We start from the raw sequence: 25,880 nt of genomic DNA on the forward strand, positions 1-25,880 counted from the left end.
CATCGGCTGCCCATTCCACGGTCATGATAAAATTAAAAGAAGGAACCACTTCTCCTTGTTTAAAACAATACCCCTTAAAGGGAACCTGTCACCCCCAAAATGGAATGTGAGCTAAGCCCACCGGCATCAGGGGCTTATCTGCAGCATTCTGTAATGCATTCTGTAATGCTGTAGATAAGCCCCCGATGTATCCTGAAAGATGTAAAAACGAGGTTAGATTTTACTCAACAAGGGCGGTCCCACTGTGGTCCGGTCCGATGGGTGTCGCGGTCCGGTCCGGCGCCTCCCATCATCTTACGATGACGTCCTCTTGTCTTCACACTGCAGCTCCGGCGTAGGCGTACTTTATTTGCCCAGAGAGGCCCAGCGCCTGCGCACTGCAGTACTTTGCCCATCGGATCGGACCACCCGCCCAGGTGAGTATAATCTAACCTCTTTTTCTCATCTTTCAGGGTACATCGGGGGCTTATCTACAGCATTACAGAATGCATTACAGAATGCTGGAGATAAGCCCCTGATGCCGGTGGCCGCAGCTCATCTTCCATTTTGGGGGTGACAGGTTCCCTTTAAGCCCAGCCAAATCAACAGCCCTGAGCAGGGATATTAAAGAGTATGTTAAGGCAGGGGTTCTGGTGCAAAGATCTTCCCCCTGCAACACCCCTTTGTATCCCATTAAGAAAAAAGGACCCAAGGGTTCCCCTGACACTTACAGAATGGGTCATGACTTACGGGCTATTAATGATGTTACAGTGAGTGTGACCTCAATTGTCCCTAACCCACACATCATACTGTCACAGATCCCAGCAAAGTCAAAATGTCTCCCAGTCACTGATTTGGTAAATGCGTCCTTCTCTGTACCCCTGCACTCTGACTGTCAGTATCTTTTTGCTTTTACTCACAAAGGTAAACAATCCTGTTGGACGGTCCTCCCACGGGGCTGAATGAACTCCCCTACTATCTATTCAGCAGCGATGGCAGGGATCCTTGAGCAGTGGCGACCACCTCATCCACAGATTGTACTATTACAGTCCGTGGATGACCTCCTGATCTGCTGCCCGGACCAGATGTCCTGCAAGGAAGCTACAGTTTCTTTGCTATGCTTTTTAGCAGAAAAGGATTGCAAATTTTCAGTGACAAACTACCACTTTTTTGGGCTGAAATTGCCCCTCTCAGCTTCTACTCGAGTCATACCGGGGGTCGGCAGGGGAGGGGGAGCGGGGGCTGTCTAAAAATACTCACCTAGTCCAGGCGTGGTCCCTGCTTCCCCGGCGCCGGCAGCAGCAGCTTCAGCTTCTTCCTGTGCTTAGCGGTCACATGGTCCCGCTCATTACAGTAAATGAATATTCAGCTCCACCTCCCATAGGGAGGATCTACACAGCGGCAGGACCAGGTGAGTATACGGGGAGGGGAGCGCTGCGCTGCGCGATAGTCACCTGCTCCTCGTTCCGGGCGCCGATCTGTCTCCAGCAGTGACGCTGAGGTCAGAGGGCATGGTGACGTGGTCAGTGTGCGCCCTCTGCTGAACGTCAGTGCTGGAGACAGATCGGCGCCGGAACGAGGAGCAGGTGAATATTGAAAGTGCCCGGGGCCTGAGCGACGGAGAGGTGAGTATGTGATTTATTTTTTTTATTGCAGCAAATGGGGCAAGTGTCTGTATGGAGCATCTATGGGGCCATAACTTTCCTGCGGCACTATATGGGGCCATAACATTCCTGCAGCACTATATGGGGCCATAACATTCCTGCGGCACTATATGGGGCCATAACATTCCTGCAGCACTATATGGGGCCATAACATTCCTGCAGCACTATATGAGGCCATAACATTCCTGCAGCACTATATGGGGCCATAACATTCCTGCAGCACTATATGGGGCCATAACATTCCTGCAGCACTATATGGGGCCATAACATTCCTGCAGCACTATATGGGGCCATAACATTCCTGCAGCACTATATGGGGCCATAACATTCAAAAAACATTCAAAAAGGGCTCTAAAAGTGACCCTGGAGATTATAGGCCAGTAAGTCTAACCTCTACTGTTGGTAAAATATTTGAAGGGTTTCTGAGGATGTTATTCTGGATTATCTCAGAGAATAACTGTGTAACTCCATATCAGCATGGGTTTATGAGAAATCGCTCCTGTCAAACCAATCTAATCAGTTTTTATGAAGAGGTAAGCTATAGGCTGGACCACGGTGAGTCATTGGACGTGGTATATCTCGATTTTTCCAAAGCGTTTGATACCGTGCCGCACAAGAGGTTGGTACACAAAATGAGAATGCTTGGTCTGGGGGAAAATGTGTGTAAATGGGTTAGTAACTGGCTTAGTGATAGAAAGCAGAGGGTGATTATAAATGGTATAGTCTCTAACTGGGTCGCTGTGACCAGTGGGGTACCGCAGGGGTCGGTATTGGGACCTGTTCTCTTCAACATATTCATTAATGATCTGGTAGAAGGTTTACACAGTAAAATATTGATATTTGCAGATGATACAAAACTATGTAAAGCAGTTAATACAAGAGAAGATAGTATTCTGCTACAGATGGATCTGGATAAGTTGGAAACTTGGGCTGAAAGGTGGCAGATGAGGTTTAACAATGATAAATGTAAGGTTATGCACATGGGAAGAAGGAATCAATATCACCATTACGCACTGAACGGGAAACCACTGGGTAAATCTGACAGGGAGAAGGACTTGGGGATCCTAGTTAATGATAAACTTACCTGGAGCAGCCAGTGCCAGGCAGCAGCTGCCAAGGCAAACAGGATCATGGGGTGCATTAAAAGAGGTCTGGATACACATGATGAGAGCATTATACTGCCTCTGTACAAATCCCTAGTTAGACCGCACAGGGAGTACTGTGTCCAGTTTTGGGCACCGGTGCTCAGGAAGGATATAATGGAACTAGAGCGAGTACAAAGGAGGGCAACAAAATTAATAAAGGGGATGGGAGAACTACAATACCCAGAGAAATTAGCAAAATTAGGATTATTTAGTCTAGAAAAAAGACGACTGAGGGGCGATCTAATAACCATGTATAAATATATAAGGGGACAATACAAATATCTCGCTGAGGATCTGTTTATACCAAGGAAGGTGACGGGCACAAGGGGGCATTCTTTGCGTCTGGAGGAGAGAAGGTTTTTCCACCAACATAGAAGAGGATTCTTTACTGTTAGGGCAGTGAGAATCTGGAATTGCTTGCCTGAGGAGGTGGTGATGGCGAACTCAGTCGAGGGGTTCAAGAGAGGCCTGGATGTCTTCCTGGAGCAGAACAATATTGTATCATACAATTATTAGGTTCTGTAGAAGGATGTAGATCTGGGGATTTATTATGATGGAATATAGGAATATAGGCTGAACTGGATGGACAAATGTCTTTAACTATGTTACTATGTTACATTCCTGCAGCACTATATGGGGCCATAACATTCCTGCAGCACTATATGGGGCCATAACGTTTCTGCAGCACTATATGGGGCCATAACATTCCTGCAGCACTATATGAGGCCATAACATTCCTGCAGCACTATATGGGGCCATAACATTCCTGCAGCACTATATGGGGCCATAACATTCCTGCAGCACTATATGGGGCCAAAACATTCCTGCAGCACTATATGGGGCCATAACATTCCTGCAGCACTATATGGGGCCATAACATTCCTGCAGCACTATATGGGGCCATAACATTCCTGCAGCACTATATGGGGCCATAACGTTTCTGCAGCACTATATGGGGCCATAACATTCCTGCAGCACTATATGGGGCCATAACGTTTCTGCAGCACTATATGGGGCCATAACATTCCTGCAGCACTATATGGGGCCAAAACATTCCTGCAGCACTATATGAGGCCATAACATTCCTGCAGCACTATATGGGGCCATAACATTCCTGCAGCACTATATGGGGCCATAACATTCCTGCAGCACTATATGGGGCCATAATGTTTCTGCAGCACTATATGGGGCCATAACATTCCTGCAGCACTATATGGGGCCATAACGTTTCTGCAGCACTATATGGGGCCATAACATTCCTGCAGCACTATATGGGGCCATAACATTCCTGCAGCACTATATGGGGCCATAACATTCCTGCAGCACTATATGGGGCCATAACATTCCTGCAGCACTATATGGGGCCATAACGTTTCTGCAGCACTATATGGGGCCATAACGTTTCTGCAGCACTATATGGGGCCATAACGTTTCTGCAGCACTATATAGGGGCATAATTAACGTTTGTAGGGCACTACGGCATATGGGGCAAGTGTCTGTATGGAGCATCTTATAGGGCCATAACGTTTGTGCAGCTCTATAAGGGGCAAATATCTCTATGGAGCATCTTATGGGGCCATAATCAGCATTTGTGCAGCATTATATTGGGCAAATGTGTCTATGGAGCATCTTATGGGGCCTTTATTAACCTTTATGCAGGATTATATGGGGCATATTTTACTATGGAGCATCTTATGGGGCCATCATAAACTGCATGGAGCATTATATGGGGCTCCTGATTCAATGTGGATATTCAAAGACACTTAACCTACTGATGTCTCAATTAATTTTACTTTTATTGGTATCTATTATTACTTTTGACATTTACCGGTAGCTGCTGCATTTCCCCCCCTAGGCTTATAATCGAGTCAATAAGTTTTCCCAGTTTTTTGTGGCAAAATTAGGGGGGTCGGCTTATACTCGAGTATATACGGTACTTTATTGCAAACAAAAGGTGACATTTTTAGGCCACAATATTGCTAAAGGTACAAGATGAGGATGAGTCTCGCACGTCAATACCCGGCACTCAGATTGGAGCAATACATGCAGCCGCACGCTCCGCTCTTGTGTGCCAGGTATTGACGTGCGAGACTCATCCGAGTTTCTCGCATGTGAGTATGAGCCCTAACACAGGTAACAGGAATAATGAAGCCTACAACTCAGATGAGCCGCACCCACACCCTGCTGGTTCCTGTGCAAATCGCACTTAGCTCCCTATAAGGCCGGCCTCACACTAGCGAGTTTTACGGACGTATGAGCGCATAAACTACGTCCGTAAAACTCGCAAAATAAACTGCACAATTATTCTCAATGGGGCTGCTCCTATTAGCCGTATATTACGGTTCAGTATTATACGGCTTTCTACAGCCGTACAAAATCGCAGCATGCTGCGTTTGTCACCGTATTGCGCAAAAAAATCGCCAATGAAAGTCTATGGGGGCGAGAAAAATACGGATTCCACACTGACCAGCAGTGTGACTTGCGAGAAATACGCAGCGGTGTTAGTGAAAAGTCGGTAATTCAATTGCCGGCTTTTCATTTCTCCTGCACAAACCCGACAGGATATGAGACATGATTACATACAGTAAACCATCTCATATCCCCTTTTTTTTTGCATATTCCACACTACTAATGTTAGTAGTGTGTATGTGCAAAATTTCAGCGCTGTAGCTGCTGAAATAAAGGGTTAAATTGCGGAAAAAATTGGCGTGGGCTCCCGCGCAATTTTCTCCGCCAGAATGGTAAAGCCAGTGACTGAGGGCAGATATTAATAGCCTAGAGAGGGTCCATGGTTATTGGCCCCCGTGGCTACAAACATCTGCCCCCAGCCACCCCAGAAAAGGCACATCTGGAAGATGCGCCTATTCTGGCACTTGGCCACTCTCTTCCCACTCCCTGTAGCGGTGGGATATGGGGTAATGAAGGGTTAATGCCACCTTGCTATTGGAAGGTGACATTAAGCCAGATTAATAATGGAGAGGCGTCAATTATGACACCTATCCATTATTAATCCAATTGTTTGAAAGGGTTAAAAAAACACACACATGATTTAAAAGTATTTTAATGAAATAAACACAGCGGTTGTTGTAATAATTTATTGTTCTCTCAATCCATCAGGAACACCCTCGCTTGGAAAAATAATAAACGCACAAGATACATACCTTCTGGTGAACCGTCTCGTCCCACAAAGTAATCCATCTGAAGGGGTTAACTAATATTACAGGCAGGAGCCCTGCTAAATGCAGCTGTGCTACGTGCCTGTAATCCCCGGCGAATGAATGAAATGTAGGTCATTGACCTACATTTCCTTCAGTCGCGGTGATGCGCCCCCTGGTGGATGTTCTCATATGACCTGGAGCGTGGGAAAAAGTTCCCAGGCTGCAGTTCATGAGAACATCCAGCAGAGGGCGCCTCACCGCGACTGAAGGAAATGTAGGTCAATGACCTACATTTCATTCATTCGCCGGGGATTACAGGCACGGAGCACAGCTGCATTTAGCAGGGCTCCTGCCTGTAATATTAGTTAACCCCTTCAGATGGATTACTTCGTGGGACGAGACGGTTCACCAGAAGGTATGTATCTTGTGCGTTTATTATTTTTCCAAGCGAGGGTGTTCCTGATGGATTGAGAGAACAATAAATTATTACAACAACCGCTGTGTTTATTTCATTAAAATACTTTTAAATCATGTGTGTGTGTGTTTTTTTAACCCTTTCAAACAATTGGATTAATAATGGATAGGTGTCATAATTGACGCCTCTCCATTATTAATCTGGCTTAATGTCACCTTCCAATAGCAAGGTGGCATTAACCCTTCATTACCCCATATCCCACCGCTACAGGGAGTGGGAAGAGAGTGGCCAAGTGCCAGAATAGGCGCATCTTCCAGATGTGCCTTTTCTGGGGTGGCTGGGGGCAGATGTTTTTAGCCACGGGGGGGGGCAATAACCATGGACCCTCTCCTGGCTATTAATATCTGCCCTCAGTCACTGGCTTTACCATTCTGGCGGAGAAAATTGCGCGGGAGCCCACGCCAATTTTTTCCGCAATTTAACCCTTTATTTCAGCAGCTACAGCGCTGAAATTTTGCACATACACACTACTAACATTAGTAGTGTGGAATATGCAACAAAAAAGGGGATATGAGATGGTTTACTGTATGAAAACCATGTCTCATATCCTGTCGGGTTTGTGCAGGAGAAATGAGAAGCCGGTAATTGAATTACCGGCTTTTAACACATATCGCGCTGAATGAAATCTAAATACAGAATATATATATATGTGTCTCAATGACATATATATATATATATATATACTGTATATATGTTTTCCCGAACATTTGAGCACATAAATCCATTAGATGTCGGTTTTGCAAGCCTGCGCAAAAATCTCGCAGTACGGATGCCATACGGATTACATACGGAGGATGCCATGCGCAAAATACGCTGACACACCCTGACTACGGATCAATATTTTGGGAACATTTCTCCGTATTACGGCCGTAGTACGGACGTATAATACGTGGCGTATTGTCTTACGCCCAGTGTGAGGCCGGCCTAAGGCTGTCGAGGGGTTTCTCATACCTCCTGGGGAATCAGAGGAGAGGCTGCTGTGCACATCATGTGCATGAAGGGGAAATAAGGAGAACTTAGAAGAATAATAAATGAAACAGGAATAATCGCCCAACAAACTAAGGGTATGTGCACACGTCCGGATTTCTTGCAGAAATATCCTGAAGAAAGCCGGAAATTTTCTGCAAGAAATCCGCATTTTTTTTTTTGCGCGTTTTTTTTAGCATTCTGCAAGCAAATTAGCTTGCAGAATGCTAAAGTTTTCCAAGCGATCTGTAGCATCGCTTGGAAAACTGACTGACAAGTTGGTCACACTTGTCAAACATAGCGTTTGACAAGTGTGACCAACTTTTTACTATAGATGCTGCTTATGCAGCATCTATAGTAAAAGATAGAATGTTTAAAAATAAAAAAAATAAAAAAAATGGTTATACTCACCTGCACACAGCCGATCTCCTCAGCGGTGTCCATTCCTATAGATGCCGGTGTGGTTCAGGACCTTCGATGACGTCGCGGCTTGTGATTGGTCGCATGAGTCACATGAGTGGTCACACGACCAATCACAAGACAGCGATGTCATCACAGGTCCTGAACCACAACATCTTTAGGAACGGAAGAGAGAGCATGCACCGGAGAGGCGGGAACACTTCGGGGGCCATCAGAGGGTGAGTATAGGACTATTTTTTATTTTAATTCTTTTTTTTTGACCAATTATATGGTGCCCAGTCCGTGGAGGAGAGTCTCCTCTCCTCCACCCTGGGTACCAACCGACATAATCTGCTTACTTCCCGCATGGTGTGCACAGCCCCGTGCGGGAAGTAAGCAGATCAATGTGCAGCGCCCCCACTGCCGCAGGGCCGAGGGGTACCCGGTACCGGGCCTCTGAGTCTCTGCTCTGGGGTTGTCACGGTGGCTAGGCCCGGTCCGTGACCCTGCTGAGGGGCGCCCAAGAATAGGTGTAGATGATGGTGGTAGTGCGGTGACGATGTTATGGTGCGGTGAAGTGCCGGTCGCAGTAAATAACGAGGACACCAGTTTGCAGTCTCTTTACCTCTTTACTGAAGGCTTCAGGGTCCTCAGTCCGGAATACGGTTAACCGGGCTGCGCAAGTCCGGCCGGTCAGATGGCACCTCCAGAGTTCCCTTTGCAGGTGGAAATCTGTGCCTTCCTTCTAGCGCTTGTGTGTTGCGGTCCTCCCCTGCTGTGCTTACGGGATAGTCCCCACAACTGTTGTGTCTGTTTCTCATGTTCCCTCACAACTGGATTATGATGTTCTTCTTCATCCCCCAGATGATATGGCTAGGACGCACCCGTATGACGGGTAGGCTCGGAGCTCTTCCGGGACCCTAGTGTCGCCCCTCTTCAAATGCTGCCCCCTATGTCTTCGTAGGTGATTTGTGTGAGACAGCCCGCCTATAACTGACTGTCCTGCCGTAGGTTTGAAGTTAGGCCTGGAGCTCTAGACTTCCTCGGCGTTCCGGCCACTGGTTACGCGCCTCAGTAGGATGTTGCCTCGTCTTACAGCACGACTCCTACTGGTATTCTCCTTGTTGCGTTGATCTCGTTTCTCACTCAGCACAATAAACCTCGCTTCTAGTCCTTTCTTAGGGCACCGCCGCGATCAGGTGCAGGCGCGGTCCCGTAACGTTCTCTCGGTTCGCTAGGCCTCTGTCAGGATCCCACCCCTGACAGGGACCCCCCTGAGTCTCTCTCCTGCAACACCCTCTGCCACAGGATGTTGCCTGTTCGATTCCCAGTCAGCTTTCTGTCTAACTTCCTATCCGACCCCCAGTTTTACCAGATTGTGAGGAGTGGCCTAATACATAGTACCCTTAGCTCCCCCTGGCGGCCAGACTGTGAAGTGTATTGGTGTCTGTGATACCTGGTCAGGTGAACTCCTTCAGTGCCATCAGACGTACCACAGCCGCCTTTAGCGGCGGAGCATCAGTACTGCAACGACCAGGACTCTGGGGCGCTGCACTCCCCCCCGGTTAAATCCAGTACTCCTGGACTGGGAAGAAAACAATACATGTCAGCATTATTACTTCTTTTAAAGCATCATCATTCTCTAAGTGCCATTGATGAACGTTCCCTTTAAGAAGGAACCGAGTCTCTATGAGGTAGTGCAACTTCTCAAGCTGCAAGTCCGTATGCAGCAAGGACTCCGATACTGCTTCCAGGAACAGTTTCTTCGCAAAGAGTCCTTTCTTTTATAAAACCAGTAGAGGGCACCTTTAATAAGGTGCAAACTATTTACAATGAGTTTGTAATCATGCAGTGTTCATGATCCAGCAGTTCTTTCAACAATGATGAAACAGGAAACAAAAACAAAAAGCAGAAGAAGGGATCCCGGGTAAACAAAGGGATCCCTTTAAGAGTTAACCCTGATCGGGTTGTAGCAAGGAGACAAACAGTTAACTATTTACATTTTCGTGGTTTTGACGATGGTGTACGTCGGAGTGACCTCGGTGGTCTTGGTGATGATCATGGGCTGACCACAAGGGGGCACCTTTGCTACGGGGGCCAGCTTCACTGGCACCTTAGTCGGGGATGTCACGGGGTTCTGCTTCTTATGGACATTCAGGGCGAACCACCCCTTTTCCCCAAAGTGCCTGGTGTAAGTAACTTCGTCCCCCGGGTAGAGATCCCGGTCTGGGTGGCCCTCTCTGAGATGAGACTCCACATCCCGCCGGTTGACAAAGACTTCGGCGTACAGGCCCGGCTCTTTTAGAAAGCCCCAGCCTCCGCGGAGCTTGAAGGCGACAACGGTGCCCTGCCTGCGCGGGGCCTGGTGAACGGTGGGGTCCCTGCGGGCCCGGTCCCTGACCGCCAAGTCCTTTTGGTGGTAGGCCTCTAGCCCGGCCTGGTACGCCCTTTCTTTCTCCTCCCACTGCTGTTCCAGCTGGACCTGGTATTCCTCCCAGCTCAGGGCCTGCACCATCTCCCCTTCCTGGGTCGCCACCCCAGGGAACCCCATGAGGTTGGGTCCTAGGTTCACCAAGCGGCACACTGTACGCTCCGCATGGACCTCACTCAGCGGGGTAGTTGGTGGAATCGGGGCTTTCAAGAAGTGTTCCATACCCGTTGTCTCCTCCCACGGTAACAAGCGCTGGAGTCTATGGGTCCCAGGGAGAGGGGGTGCCGCGACGGGGCCTATCAACAGACCCTCAGCCAGCGGGACAGGGTCGGCGGACTCACCAGTCGGTGCGTGCCCCTCTTCCTTGGTCGGCTCCGCTGGCGGTATGGTCAATGGGAGCGTCGGCTGGGGTTCCGGCAGCAACGCAGGGCCCGACGTTAGAAGGTCCTCCGCTGGCGCCTCCGTCCGCAGCTGGAGGAGTTGTTCGATCAGATCTTCCATCTCCATTTGCAAGAGGCCGGTCCCAATCGTGGAGAGCTGGCCACTGTGCTCGTCCGGGTGGCTGGGGGAGTCTTCAGCTTCAACCCCGCATTCCTGGTCTGAGCGACTCATCATTGCGTCCTCCGCATGGGTCGCTTCCGGTTCTTTTTCCCGCTCTCTCCTTCGTGGGCGGTTTCGTTTTCTCTGTCTCCGCCCACCATTGAGAATCAGGAGGCGGATCTCCGCTGCTGACGGACACGTCCTCACGGTGCAGAAATATTTAGACTGGGCGGCCATTGTCTTTCGCGCTCTTCAACTGGTCCACGCCTACTCCACGCCCCTCTTCTTCTCCTGCGCTCTCCTCAGCGCTGTAATGGTGGCTGGTTTTGGTGGTAAATGGCAATCCACAGTCTTTGCAAGAAGTCACAGTCCAAGCACAATAAATCGCAGTTCCAAGGCACACATGACCTGATTCTTCAGGCTTAAGTAGATCATGTTCGTGACGCCAAGTTTGCAGCACCCCCACTGCCGCAGGGCCGAGGGGTACTCGGTACCGGGCCTCTGAGTCTCTACTCTGGGGTTGTCACGATGGCTAGGCCCGGTCCGTGACCCTGCTGAGGGGCGCCCAAGAATAGGTGTAGATGATGGTGGTAGTGCGGTGACGATGTTATGGTGCGGTGAAGTGCCGGTCGCAGTAAATAACGAGGACACCAGTTTGCAGTCTCTTTACCGCTTTACTGAAGGCTTCAGGGTCCTCAGTCCGGAATACGGTTAACCGGGCTGCGCAAGTCCGGCCGGTCCGATGGCACCTCCAGAGTTCCCTTTGCAGGTGGAAATCTGTGCCTTCCTTCTAGCGCTTGTGTGTTGCGGTCCTCCCCTGCTGTGCTTACGGGATAGTCCCCACAACTGTTGTGTCTGTTTCTCGTGTTCCCTCACAACTGGATTATGATGTTCTTCTTCGTCCCCCAGATGATATGGCTAGGACGCACCCGTATGACGGGTAGGTTCGGAGCTCTTCCGGGACCCTAGTGTCGCCCCTCTCCAAATGTTGCCCCCTATGTCTTCATAGGTGATTTGTGTGAGACAGCCCGCCTATAACTGACTGTCCTGCCGTAGGTTTGAAGTTAGGCCTGGAGCTCTAGACTTCCTCGGCGTTCCGGCCACCGGTTACGCGCCTCAGTAGGATGTTGCCTCGTCTTACAGCACGACTCCTACTGGTATTCTCCTTGTTGCGTTGATCTCGTTTCTCACTCAGCACAATAAACCTCGCTTCTAGTCCTTTCTTAGGGCACCGCCGCGATCAGGTGCAGGCGCGGTCCCGTAACGTTCTCTCGGTTCGCTAGGCCTCTGTCAGGATCCCACCCCTGACAGGGACCCCCCTGAGTCTCTCTCCTGCAACACCCTCTGCCACAGGATGTTGCCTGTTCGATTCCCAGTCAGCTTTCTGTCTAACTTCCTATCCGACCCCCAGTTTTACCAGATTGTGAGGAGTGGCCTAATACATAGTACCCTTAGCTCCCCCTGGCGGCCAGACTGTGAAGTGTATTGGTGTCTGTGATACCTGGTCAGGTGAACTCCTTCAGTGCCATCAGACGTACCACAGCCCCCCTTAGCGGCGGAGCATCAGTACTGCAACGACCAGGACTCTGGGGCGCTGCAAATGCACTCCTAGGTGTGCGGCATCCCCGCAATTCCGCATTTTTAATGAACATGTTGCTTTTCTTTCCGCGATGCGATTTTTTCGTGGAAAAAATCGCAACATTTGCATAAAAAATGCGGAATACCCTGTAAATAATAGGAGGCATATGTAAGCGGTTTTTTCGCATTTTTATCACGTTTTTATAGCGAAAAAATGCGAGAAAAACAAAAAATCCTGAACGTGTGCACATGGCCTAACTGACAAGAAAGGAAAGGTGCTGGGAAGGCAGACAAACAAACACACAGCAGAAATACAATGGTGTTTGACTAGCAGGGAAAATCCCTTCGCTAAAACTGAGCATGCCGCAAGAAGTCACCAGATTTATTCCCCAAACCTAGCCATGACAGTACCCCCTTCTACAAAGGACGTCCGTACCCTCAGAAGCCCTTACTGTCTAATGTCGCTGATGGAACTCCCTCACCATGAGATCCACATGAAGATCCAGAAAATGAACCTAGGTGAGATCTTCAGGATCATAACTAGGGTTGAGCGAAACGGGTCGTTCATTTTCAAAAGTCGCCGACTTTTGGCAAAGTCGGCGTCTCATGAAACCGAGCCGATCCCAGCGTTGCATCGGCCATGCGGTACACGACTTTCGCGCCAAAGTCGCGTTTCAATGACGCGAAAAGCGCCATTTCTCAGCCAATGAAGGTGAACGCAGAGTGTGGGCAGCGTGATGACATAGGTCCTGGTCCCCACCATCTTAGAGAAGGGCATTGCAGTGATTGGCTTGCTGTCTGCGGCGTATAAAGGGGCGTTCCCGCCGACCATCTCACTGCTGCTGATCTGAGCTTAGGGAGAGGTTGCTGCCGCTTCGTCAGAAGCAGGGATAGCGTTAGGCAGGGTCCATTAACCACCAAACCGCTTGTGCTGTAGCGATTTCCACTGTCCAACACCACCTTCGGTGTGCAGGGACAGTGGAAGCTACATTTTTATTTTTTTTTCTCAGCGCTGTAGCTCATTGGGCTGCCCTAGAAGGCTCCGTGATAGCTGTATTGCTGTGTGTACGCCACTGTGCAAACCAACTGCTTTTTTCAAAGCACAAATCCTCTTGTTCCTTCCTTTCTGCACAGCTATCTTTTTTGTTTGTCCACACTTTTTATTTAATTTGTGCATCAGTCCACTCCTTATTGCTGCCTGCCATACCTGGCTGAGATTACTGCAGGGAGATAGTAATTGTAGGACAGTCCCTGTTTTTTTTTTTTTTTTTTGTGGGAGATTAAGATTGGCATTTCTGCTAGAGTGCCATCCCTGTGTGTGCCATCTCTCACTCAGTGGGCCATAGAAAGCCTATTTATTTTTTTGCTTGATTTGGGTTCTAAAATCTACCTGAAAAAAAATCACTACATCAATCAGTGGGAGAAAAATATTGGCCTCAGGGCTTGTGTGCCACTCCTGACTCCTGTGTGTGCCATCTCTCACTCAGTGGGCCATAGAAAGCCTATTTATTTTTTTGCTTGATTTGGGTTCTAAAATCTACCTGAAAAAAAATCACTACATCAATCAGTGGGAGAAAAATATTGGCCTCAGGGCTTGTGTGCCACTCCTGACTCCTGTGTGTGCCATCTCTCACTCAGTGGGCCATAGAAAGCCTTTTTTTTTATTATTTGGTTTCTAAATTGTCCCTGAAAAAATCATTTTATCTTATTTTGTTTCTAAAGTCTCCCTGAAAAAAAAAATAAAATAAATAGGTGGGAGATTAATATTGACATTTGTGCTTGAGTGACAGTCCTGCGTGTGTGGCATCTCTGTGATTTGGTGCCACAGAAAACAGAGTGTGTAACATTGTGCCTGATTTTCCTTGTGGTTTCACCAACCTGTAAAGGGATATTGAAATCATACTGAAGTTATAGCTCATCGTGTAAGTTGTTTGACAGCAACAAATAAAGTTACTTTGGTTAAGTTTTTAAAACAATGAGGAAGTCTGGTGCAAGAGGTCGTGGCCGTGGGCGTTCATTGTCAGCTGGTAATGATGGTAGTGGTAGTGGAGCATCAGGTGGTCGTGGGGATAAAAATATTCCACCTAAGTCTGGAGCTGTGGAGCCAGTTTCGTCGTCTGGCTACACAAGGCCTCGAACGCTCTCTTTTCTGGGAGTAGGAAAACCGCTTTTAAAGCCGGAGCAGCAACAGCAAGTTTTGGCTTACCTTGCAGACTCAGCCTCTAGCTCTTTTGCCTCCTCTTCTGAAACTGGTAAATGTAAAAGCAGTGCGTCGCTTGTGGATGTTCACGGTCAGGGACAAGTCGCTTCCTTGTCCTCTTCAGCAAAAACTACAACAAGAGAGAAGGATGCAGCAGGCGACACAACGGGTTACTCCATGGAGCTCTTTACACATACCGTCCCTGGCTTAGAAAGTGAAACACTTAACAGGCCATGCCCATTACAAGTAGATTCTGACATGGAGTGCACTGATGCACAGCCACAGCCAGAGTACTATGCTGCTCCTTTGACTCAGACCACAACATTGCCCTCTCAGGGTACTGATCCACAATCAGACCCTGATGAGACTATGTTGCCCCGCCACGAACGCTATACCACCGACCGACACGGTGACACAGACGAAGTTGCACACGACATAGAAGAGGAGGTAATAGATGACCCAGTTGTTGACCCCGATTGGCAGCCATTGGGGGAACAGGGTGCAGGCGGCAGTAGTTCAGAAGCGGAGGTGGAGGAGGGGCCGCAGCAGGCATCAACATCGCAACAGGTTCCATCTGCCGGGCCCGTATCTGGCCCAAAACGCGTGTCAAAGCCAAAACCTGTTGGAGGACAGCGTGGCCATCCGGTTAAAGCTCAGTCTGCAATCCCTGAAAAGGGATCCGATGCTAGGAAGAGTGCAGTCTGGCATTTTTTTAAACAACATCCAATTGATCAGCGCAAAGTCATCTGTCAAAAATGTTCAACTAGCTTAAGCAGAGGTCAGAATCTGAAAAGTCTCAATACTAGTTGCATGCATAGACACTTAACCACCATGCATTTTCAAGCCTGGACTAACTACCAAACGTCCCTTAAGGTTGTAGCACCCTCGGCCAATGAAGCTAGTCAGCAACGCAACATCCCTTCCGTCACTGTAAGGCCACCATTTTCCGCACCACCGGCAGTATCTGTGCAGGTTTCTTTGCCAGCCAAAAGCAGTCAGGGTCAGGGAATCACCAGTTTTGTAGGAGGAAATATTGCATCTAGGGCACCGGCGGAAACAATACCGTCTCCAACCGTCTCTCAGTCTGCCATGTCCACCGGCACACCCGAAAGTTCCACGATCTCCAGCTCTCCAGTCCAGCTCACCTTACATGAGACTCTGGTTAGAAAAAGGAAGTACTTATCCTCGCATCCGCGTACACAGGGTTTTAACGCCCACATAGCTAGACTAATCTCGTTAGAGATGATGCCCTACCGGTTAGTTGAAAGCGAAGCTTTCAAAGCCCTGATGGAATACGCTGAACCACGATACGAGCTACCCAGTCGACACTTTTTTTCCAGAAAAGCCATCCCAGCCCTGCACCAGCATGTTAAACAGCGCATCGTCCATGCACTCAGGCAATCTGTGAGTACAAAGGTGCACCTGACTACAGATGCATGGACCAGTAGGCATGGCCAGGGACGTTATGTGTCCATCACGGCACACTGGGTGAATGTGGTGGATGCAGGGTCCACAGGGGACATCAATTTTGGGACAGTTGTGCCTAGCCCACGGTCTAGGAAACAGTTGGCTGTAGGCGTTCGCACCCCCTCCTCCTCCTCCTCGTCCACCTGCAGACAGGGCCGGTTTTAGGCAAAGTGGGGCCCTAGGCAAAAGTTTAAAATGGGGCCCCAAATGCTAACATATTGCACCAACAGAAACATTTTGGTTGTAGCTACATGCGCTGATTTCAGGCCACTAAACGAGCGTGATCAACAATATTGAAGTCATTCGCCACTTGTTTCCAGCCTCTTTACACTGGCTGGGGAGAGAATGATCACTAGTAAATCAATCTGTCCCCATACAGTATCATCTTAGCAGAATATCTGCAGTTGTAACTGGGCGATGTGCTGATGAGAACAATGATTTTTGTTCCGGCATATACTGTACATACATACACCGTACATACACACAGATACACATACCGTACATACACAGACATACACCTTACATGCATACACACATACAGTTATATACACAGATAGTATACACATACCGTACATACATATACCATACATACACACAAATACACATACATACACCGTACGTAGACACACAGATACACATACAAATACAGTATATGCAAACACATACATATATCATACATACAAACAGATACACATACATATACCATCATACATACACATACCGTACATACACACATGCATATACCGTACATTCACACAAATGCCGTACACATATACCGTACATACACACAGATACACACACATATACCGTACATACACAGATACAGTTATATACATATAGTACACACATACCGTACATACATATAAAATACACCCAAATGCACATACCGTACATACATACATATACCGTACATGCATACACACATATACCGAACATACAGATACACATACACGTACCGTACATACACACATACAGTATATACACATACCGTACACACATATACATACACATATACTGTATGTACATGCACATAAACATACATATATACCATATATCCATACAAATTTATTTCACATACACAGATACACACATACTGTACATAATTAAACCCTATAAAGACATATTGCACCGAAGGGGATCATATCAAAACAAATCTTTATTGAAGAAAATACATAGTTAAAATGACAACAGTATTAATTAGGATACTCTGAAAGGTGACAACTGCACCGGAGCCGCAGGCATGAGGAAAAGAACATGCTAAATTACCAAAAAAGAAAAGGAACCAACTCTGTAATTGTTGCACATGTGCTAGTGATCCACAAAGTATATAACACTAGGCTGGTGAAAAACATCCAGCTGGCACATCTAAACAGAGTGAGGACATGGCATAGGGTTATAGACGCATAATTACCTCAAAACCTGCGGCGCCACCCCTATGCGCGTTTCGGCTTGCGTGCCTTCTTCCGGGGTGAATATTCCGGAATATTGTAATTGCATGGGATTTCTTTGATAGTAATCTCCCATATAGGCACAGGTGTCTTTTCTATTGCACACTGTGTATTGTGTATCATCTTTGGTTTACATACTGTACATGCATATACACACAGCCATACAACTATACCATACATACACACATATACTGTACATACACAGACACACACACAGATACACACAGATGCACACATACATATACAAGCATATACATACATACATACTAATCTTGTATAGGTGATCAGATGAGCCCTGCAGGTCAGTTCAGCTGGAGAAGGCTGCAGACCCCACTGTGGGGGATGGGGCACAGAGCAGACTGATATCAGCCCCCTGGTGCTGTCCCCTGCAGTGAGCCTCCTCCCCCATCTCTTCTCTGTGAGGAGACGCTGCAGCCTGCTGAGAACAGAACAGTGGAGGGAGCAGAAGACCCCCTGTAAGTCCTGCTCTTCCTCCACTGATGTCTCTATGTGCTGTGCAGCTGGGGCCCCTGACTGTAGGCGAGCACTCACGATTGGGACGCTCCATGCAGGGGGACAGACGGCAGCCAGTGAGCGCTCTCCTCAGTCTGGTCACTGTGAGGTAAGGAAAGCGTTCATTGGCCAGCGTCTCTCCCTGCATGACACGCCCCCTTTTTGATCTCCTGCACTTCGCGCCCCGCTCTCTCCCAGACACTCGGTGTTCCATGATTACAGGAGGGAGTGAGAGGGGCCCGACCCTGCATGATACCGGGCCTGCCTGCAGGGGCCCCCCTCCACCTCTGGGCCCTGGAGCAGTGCCATCAACAGTATGTCTGCCCCTGGCTGGGGGCCCCTAGGGCAGCGGGGGCCCCAGGCAGCTGCCTAGTCTGCCTGCCCCTAACGCCGGCCCTGCCTGCAGAAGCTACAGCTCTTCCACAGACCGCAGTCGGCCAACCACTCCATCGGCAGATGACACTGTTGCACACCAGTTGTCCCATTATGGGCCAGCTACTGCCAAGCGTCAGCAGGCTGTATTGGCTATGAAGTGTTTGGGCGACAACAGACACACCGCGGAAGTTCTGTCCGAGTTCTTGCAACAAGAAACGCAGTCGTGGCTGGGCACAGTAGATCTTGAGGCAGGCATGGACCAGTAGGCATGGCCAGGGACGTTATGTGTCCATCACGGCACACTGGGTGAATGTGGTGGATGCAGGGTCCACAGGGGACATCAATTTCGGGACAGTTGTGCCTAGCCCACGGTCTAGGAAACAGTTGGCTGTAGGCGTTCGCACCCCCTCCTCCTCCTCCTCGTCCTCCTGCAGAAGCTACAGCTCTTCCACAGACCGCAGTCGGCCAACCACTCCATCGGCAGATGACACTGTTGCACACCTGTTGTCCCATTATGGGCCAGCTACTGGCAAGCGTCAGCAGGCTGTATTGGCTATGAAGTGTTTGGGCGACAACAGACACACCGCGGAAGTTCTGTCCGAGTTCTTGCAACAAGAAACGCAGTCGTGGCTGGGCACAGTAGATCTTGAGGCAGGCAAGGTAGTGAGTGATAACGGAAGGAATTTCATGGCTGCCATCTCCCTTTCCCAACTGAAACACATTCCTTGCCTGGCTCACACCTTAAACCAGGTGGTGCAGTGCTTATTGAAAACTTATCCTGGGTTCTCCGACCTGCTCCTCAAAGTGCGTGGACTTTATTATTATTATTATTATTATTATTTATTGTTATAGCGCCATTTATTCCATGGCGCTTTACAAGTGAGGAGGGGTATACATAATAACAAGTACAATAATCTTGAACAATACAAGTCATAACTGGTACAGTAGGAGAGAGGACCCTGCCCGCGAAGGCTCACAATCTACAAGGGATGGGTGAGAATACAGTAGGTGAGGGTAGAGCTGGTCATGCAGCGGTTTTGGTCGACTTTGCTCACATATCCGACGTTCGCCTGTACACTCCAGCCGTATGCAGACCTATCAGCGGTCTTTGAACCTTCCCCAGCATCGCCTAATCATAGACGTTGCAACAAGGTGGAACTCAACACTGCACATGCTTCAGAGACTGTGCCAACAGAGGCGGGCTGTTATGTTTTTGTGGGAGGATACACATACACGGGCAGGCAGTAGGATGGCAGACATGGAGTTGTCAGGTGTGCAGTGGTCGAAGATACAAGACATGTGTCAAGTCCTTCAGTGTTTTGAGGAATGCACACGGCTGGTTAGTGCAGACAACGCCATAATAAGCATGAGCATCCCCCTAATGCGTCTGCTGATGCAAAGTTTGACGCACATAAAGGATCAGGCGTCTGCACCAGAGGAAGAGGAAAGCCTTGATGACAGTCAGCCATTGTCTGGTCAGGGCAGTGTACAGGACGAGGTAGCGGGCTAAGAGGAGGTGGAGGACGAGGAGGATGATGGGGATGAGTATATTTTTAATGCGGAAGCTTTCCCCGGGGCACTGGAAATTGGTTGCGTGGCAAGGCCGGGTTCTGGTTTTTTGAGGGACACAAGTGACGTAGATTTGCCTGAAACTGCCCCTCAACCAATCACAACCGGAGATTTGACAACTGGAACTTTGGCCCACATGGCGGATTATGCCTTACATATCCTAAAAAGGGACACACGCATTACGAAAATGATGAACGATGACGATTACTGGTTGGCCTGCCTCCTTGATCCACGCTATAAAGGCAAATTGCAAAATATTATGCCACATGAGAACTTGGAACTAATATTAGCAACCAAACAATCAACTCTTGTTGACCGTTTGCTTCAGGCATTCCCAGCACACAGCGCACGTGATCGTTCTCACACGAGCTCCAGGGGGCAGCAGACTAGGAGTGTTAGGGGTGCACACATCAGAAGTGGCGTTGGACAGAGGGGTTTTCTGACCAGGTTGTGGAGTGATTTTGCTATGACCGCAGACAGGACAGGTACTGCTGCATCAATTGAAAGTGACAGGAGACAACATTTGTCCAGTATGGTTACTAACTATTTTTCATCCCTTATCGATGTTCTCCCTCAACCATCATTCCCATTTGATTACTGGGCATCAAAATTAGATACCTGGCCAGAATTGGCAGAATATGCATTGCAGGAGCTTGCTTGCCCGGCAGCAAGTGTCCTATCAGAAAGAGTATTCAGTGCTGCAGGTTCAATATTAACCGAAAAAAGGACTCGTCTGGCTACCCAAAATGTTGATGGTCTAACATTCATTAAAATGAACCACATCTGGATTTCGAAATCTTTTGCCCCACCTTGCCCGGCCGACACCTAGCTTTCCTATGAAAAGCTCTTGCCTGTGGACTACTGTGAATTACTTTTCTAATGTCTAATTTGCTGCAGCTGATTGTCCAGCATACGACATGTTTATGCAGCGCCCCAGAGTCCTGGTCGTTGCAGTACTGTGGCTCCGCCGCTAAGGGGAGCTATGGTACGTCTGATGGCACTGAAGGAGTTCATCTGACCAGGTATCACAGACACCAATACATTTCACAGTCGGGCCTCCAGGGGGAGCTAAGGGTTCTATTCACTAGGCCACTCCCCACCATTGTGGGTAAACTGGGGGTCAGGCAGGAAGTTAGATCAGAAAGCTGACTGGGTTGGAACCAGGCAACACCTTGTGGCAGAGGGTGTTGTGGGGGAAGATACAGTAGGGTCTCTGTCAGGGGTGGGATCCTGACAGAGGCTTGGCAATTTGAGCGAACGTAACGGGACCGTGCCTGCTCAGGATAGCGGCGGTGCCCAAGGAAGGATAAGAAGCGAGATAGATTGTGCTGAGTGAGAAATGAGATCAAAGCAATAAGGAGGATACCAGTAGGAGTCGTGCTGTAAGACCGAGGCAACATCCTACTGAGGCGCACAACCGGTGGCCGGAACGCCGAGAGAGTACTTCAACATTCAGCTTCAAGCAATACTCTAAACAGCGGCAGGACAGTCAGTCTAAGGCGGGCTGTCTCACTTAAATCACCTATGCAGTCTTGGGGGGCAACTTGTGGAGAGGGGCGACTCTAGGGTCCCGGAAGAGCTCCGAGCCTACCCATCAAACGGGTGCCGTCCCAACCGTAACATCAGGGAGGGACGGAGGATTAGCAGAACATCATCTAATCGAGTTGTGAGGGAACTTAAGAAACAGACACAACAGTTGTGGGGACTTTCTGTAAGCACAGCAGGGAAGGACCGCAACACATAGCGCTAGAGGGAAGGCACAGATTTCCACCTGTGAAGAGAACTCTGGAGGTGCCATTGGACCGGCCGGACTTGCGCAGCCTGGTGAACCGTATTCCGGACTGAGGACCCAGAGATCTTCAGTAAAGAGGTAAAGAGACTGCAACCTGGTTTCCTCGTTATTTACTGCACCACATCACCATCAGCACCATTCATATCTATTATTTGCTGTGCGCCCCACGGCAGGGTCACGGACCGGGGCCTAGCCACCGTGACAACCCTAGAGCAGAGACTCAGAGGCCCGGTACCGGGTACCCCTCGGCCCTGTGGCGGTGGGGGCGCTGCATTTACACCTCCCTAAATGGCCAAACTCCCCACACGGGGCCGTGTGTCATGATCTCTGCAGGCAGAGATCATAGCAAGCCTATAGAGGGACAAGCTCTCGGAAGATGGAACTATACTGACCATGAACTAAGCCTGCCGCGCAACTAGAAATAGCCAGGTAGCATTTCCTATTTATCGCTAGATGCCCAGCTCTGGCCTAAGACCTAAATAGCTAGCAGAGGGAAATATAAGACCTGGCTCACCTCTAGAGAAATATTCCAAAGAAGACAGTAGCCCCCCACATATAATGACGGTGAGTTCAGATGAAACAACAAACGCAGCAGGAAAATAGTCTTAGCAAATTTGAGGTCCGCTTACTAGATAGCAGAAGACAGATAGTATACTTTCATGGTCAGCAGAAAAACACTAACAAAACACCATCCAGAGATTACCTTAAACTCTGGCATTAACTCATAACGCCAGAGTAGCAATCCCTGATCAACGAGAGCTTTCCAGACACAGTAACAAAACTTCAGCTGTGAACTGGAACAAATAGGCAAAACAAAACATGGACAAAAGTCCAACTTATCTAGTAGTTGTCTAGAAGCAGGAACAAGCACTGAGAGGCATCAGATAACATTGTTGACCGGCAAGAAACCACCAGAGAAATGAGCTTAAATAGCGACACCCACTACTGATGGAATCAGGTGAAACAGGAAAGAGGATGACAAGTCCAATTCCACAAGCGGCCACCGGGGGAGCCCAGAATCCAAATTCACAACAGTACCCCCCCCTCAAGGAGGGGGCACCGAACCCTCACCAGATCCACCAGGGCGACCAGGATGAGCCCTATGGAAGGCACGAACAAGATCAGAAGCATGAACATCAGATGCATTGACCCAAGAATTATCCTCCTGGCCGTAACCCTTCCAGTTGACCAGATACTGGAGTTTCCGTCTGGAAACACGAGAGTCCAAAATTTTCTCCACAACGTACTCCAACTCACCCTCAACCAACACCGGAGCAGGAGGCTCAACTGAAGGTACAACAGGTACCTCATACCTGCGCAATAACGACCGATGAAAAACGTTATGAATGGAAAAGGACGCAGGGAGGTCCAAACGGAAAGAAACAGGATTAAGAATCTCCAATATTCTATAAGGGCCGATGAACCGAGGTTTAAACTTAGGAGAAGAGACCCTCATAGGGACAAAACGAGAAGACAACCACACTAAATCTCCAACACAAAGCCGAGAACCAACACGACGATGACGGTTGGCAAAACGCTGAGTCTTCTCCTGGGACAACTTCAAATTGTCCATAACCTGCCCCCAGATGTGATGCAATCTCTCCACCACCGCATCCACTCCAGGACAATCCGAGGATTCCACCTGACCGGAGGAAAATCGAGGGTGAAACCCCGAATTACAGAAAAACGGGGACACCAAGGTGGAAGAACTGGCCCGATTATTGAGGGCGAACTCTGCCAATGGCAAAAAAGCAACCCAATCATCCTGGTCAGCAGAGACAAAACACCTCAGATATGTCTCAAGGGTCTGATTAGTCCGCTCGGTTTGGCCATTAGTCTGAGGGTGAAAAGCAGATGAAAAAGACAAATCTATGCCCATCCTAGCACAGAATGCCCGCCAAAATCTAGACACAAATTGGGTACCTCTGTCAGAAACAATATTCTCAGGAATACCGTGCAATCGGACAACATTCTGAAAAAACAGAGGAACCAACTCAGAAGAAGAAGGCAACTTGGGCAGAGGAACCAAATGGACCATTTTAGAGAAACGGTCACAGACCACCCAGATGACAGACATCTTCTGGGAAACAGGCAGATCTGAAATAAAATCCATCGAGATGTGTGTCCAAGGCCTCTTAGGAATAGGCAAGGGCAACAGCAGTCCGCTAGCCCGAGAACTACAAGACTTGGCCCGAGCACAAACGTCACATGACTGCACAAAGACTCGCACATCTCGTGACAGAGAAGGCCACCAGAAGGATCTTGCCACCAAATCCCTGGTACCAAAAATTCCGGGATGACCTGCCAATGCAGAAGAATGTACCTCAGAGATGACTCTGCTGGTCCAATCATCCGGAACAAACAGTCTATCAGGCGGACAACGATCCGGTCTATCCGCCTGAAACTCTTGCAAGGACCGCCGCAGATCAGGAGAAACGGCCGACAAAATTACTCCCTCCCTAAGGATACCTGTGGGTTCAGAATTACCAGGAGAGTCCGGGTCAAAACTCCTAGATAGGGCATCTGCCTTAACATTCTTAGAACCCGGTAGGTATGACACCACAAAATTAAAGCGAGAAAAAAATAAAGACCAGCGCGCCTGTCTAGGATTCAGGCGTCTGGCAGTCTCAAGATAAATCAAATTTTTGTGGTCAGTCAATACCACCACCTGATGCCTAGCCCCCTCGAGCCAATGGCGCCACTCCTCAAACGCCCACTTCATGGCCAAAAGCTCCCGATTCCCAACATCATAATTCCGCTCTGCGGGCGAAAATTTGCGAGAAAAGAAGGCACAAGGCCTAATGACGGAGCAGTCGGAACCTTTCTGCGACAACACTGCCCCAGCTCCGATCTCCGAAGCGTCAACCTCAACCTGAAAAGGCAGATTCACATCAGGCTGACGCAACACAGGGGCAGAGGCAAAACGGCGCTTAAGCTCCTGAAAGGCCTCTACAGCATGAGGGGACCAATTAGCAACATCAGCGCCTTGTCTGGTCAAATCAGTCAGTGGTTTAACGACATCCGAAAAACCAGCAATAAATCGGCGGTAAAAGTTGGCAAAGCCCAAAAATCTCTGAAGACCCTTAAGAGAGGAGGGCTGAGTCCAGTCACAAATAGCTTGCACCTTGACGGGATCCATATCAATGGAAGAGGGAGAAAAAATATACCCCAAAAAGGAAATTTTCTGGACCCCAAAAACGCACTTAGACCCCTTCACACATAAAGAATTAGACCGCAGAACCTGAAAAACTCTCCTGACCTGCTGGACATGAGAGTCCCAGTCATCAGAAAAAATCAGAATATCATCCAGATATATTATCATAAATTTATCCAGAAAATCGCGGAAAATATCATGCATAAAAGACTGGAAAACTGAAGGGGCATTAGAAAGACCAAAAGGCATGACCAAATACTCAAAGTGGCCCTCGGGCGTATTAAATGCGGTCTTCCACTCATCCCCCTGCCTGATCCGCACCAAATTATACGCCCCACGAAGATCAATTTTAGAGAACCACTTAGCACCCTCTATACGAGCAAACAAATCAGTAAGCAATGGCAATGGGTATTGATACTTAACAGTGATCTTATTCAGAAGCCGATAATCAATACATGGTCTCAAAGAGCCGTCTTTTTTTGAGACAAAGAAAAACCCAGCTCCCAAGGGAGAAGAAGATGGACGAATATGTCCCTTTTCCAAAGACTCCTTTATATATTCCCGCATAGCAGCATGTTCCGGCACAGACAAATTAAACAAACGACCCTTTGGATATTTACAACCCGGTATCAAATCTATGGCACAATCGCACTCACGGTGCGGAGGTAACGACCCAAGCTTGGGTTCGTCAAAGACGTCTTGATAATCAGAGAGGAACTCAGGGACTTCAGAGGGAATGGACGACGAAATAGAAACCAAAGGTACGTCCCCATGGATACCCTTACATCCCCAGCTCAACACAGACATTGCTCTCCAGTCCAAGACTGGGTTGTGAGACTGCAACCATGGCAATCCCAGTACCAAATCGTCATGTAAATTATACAGCACCAGGAAACGAATAATCTCCTGGTGATCCGGATTGATACGCATGGTTACTTGTGTCCAGTATTGTGGTTTATTATTAGCCAATGGGGTGGAGTCAATCCCCTTCAGAGGAATAAGAGTCTCCAAAGGCTCTAAATTAAAA

Source organism: Ranitomeya variabilis, chromosome 4 (genome assembly GCF_051348905.1).
Source record: "Ranitomeya variabilis isolate aRanVar5 chromosome 4, aRanVar5.hap1, whole genome shotgun sequence".
NCBI classification, from domain to species: Eukaryota; Metazoa; Chordata; class Amphibia; order Anura; family Dendrobatidae; genus Ranitomeya; species Ranitomeya variabilis.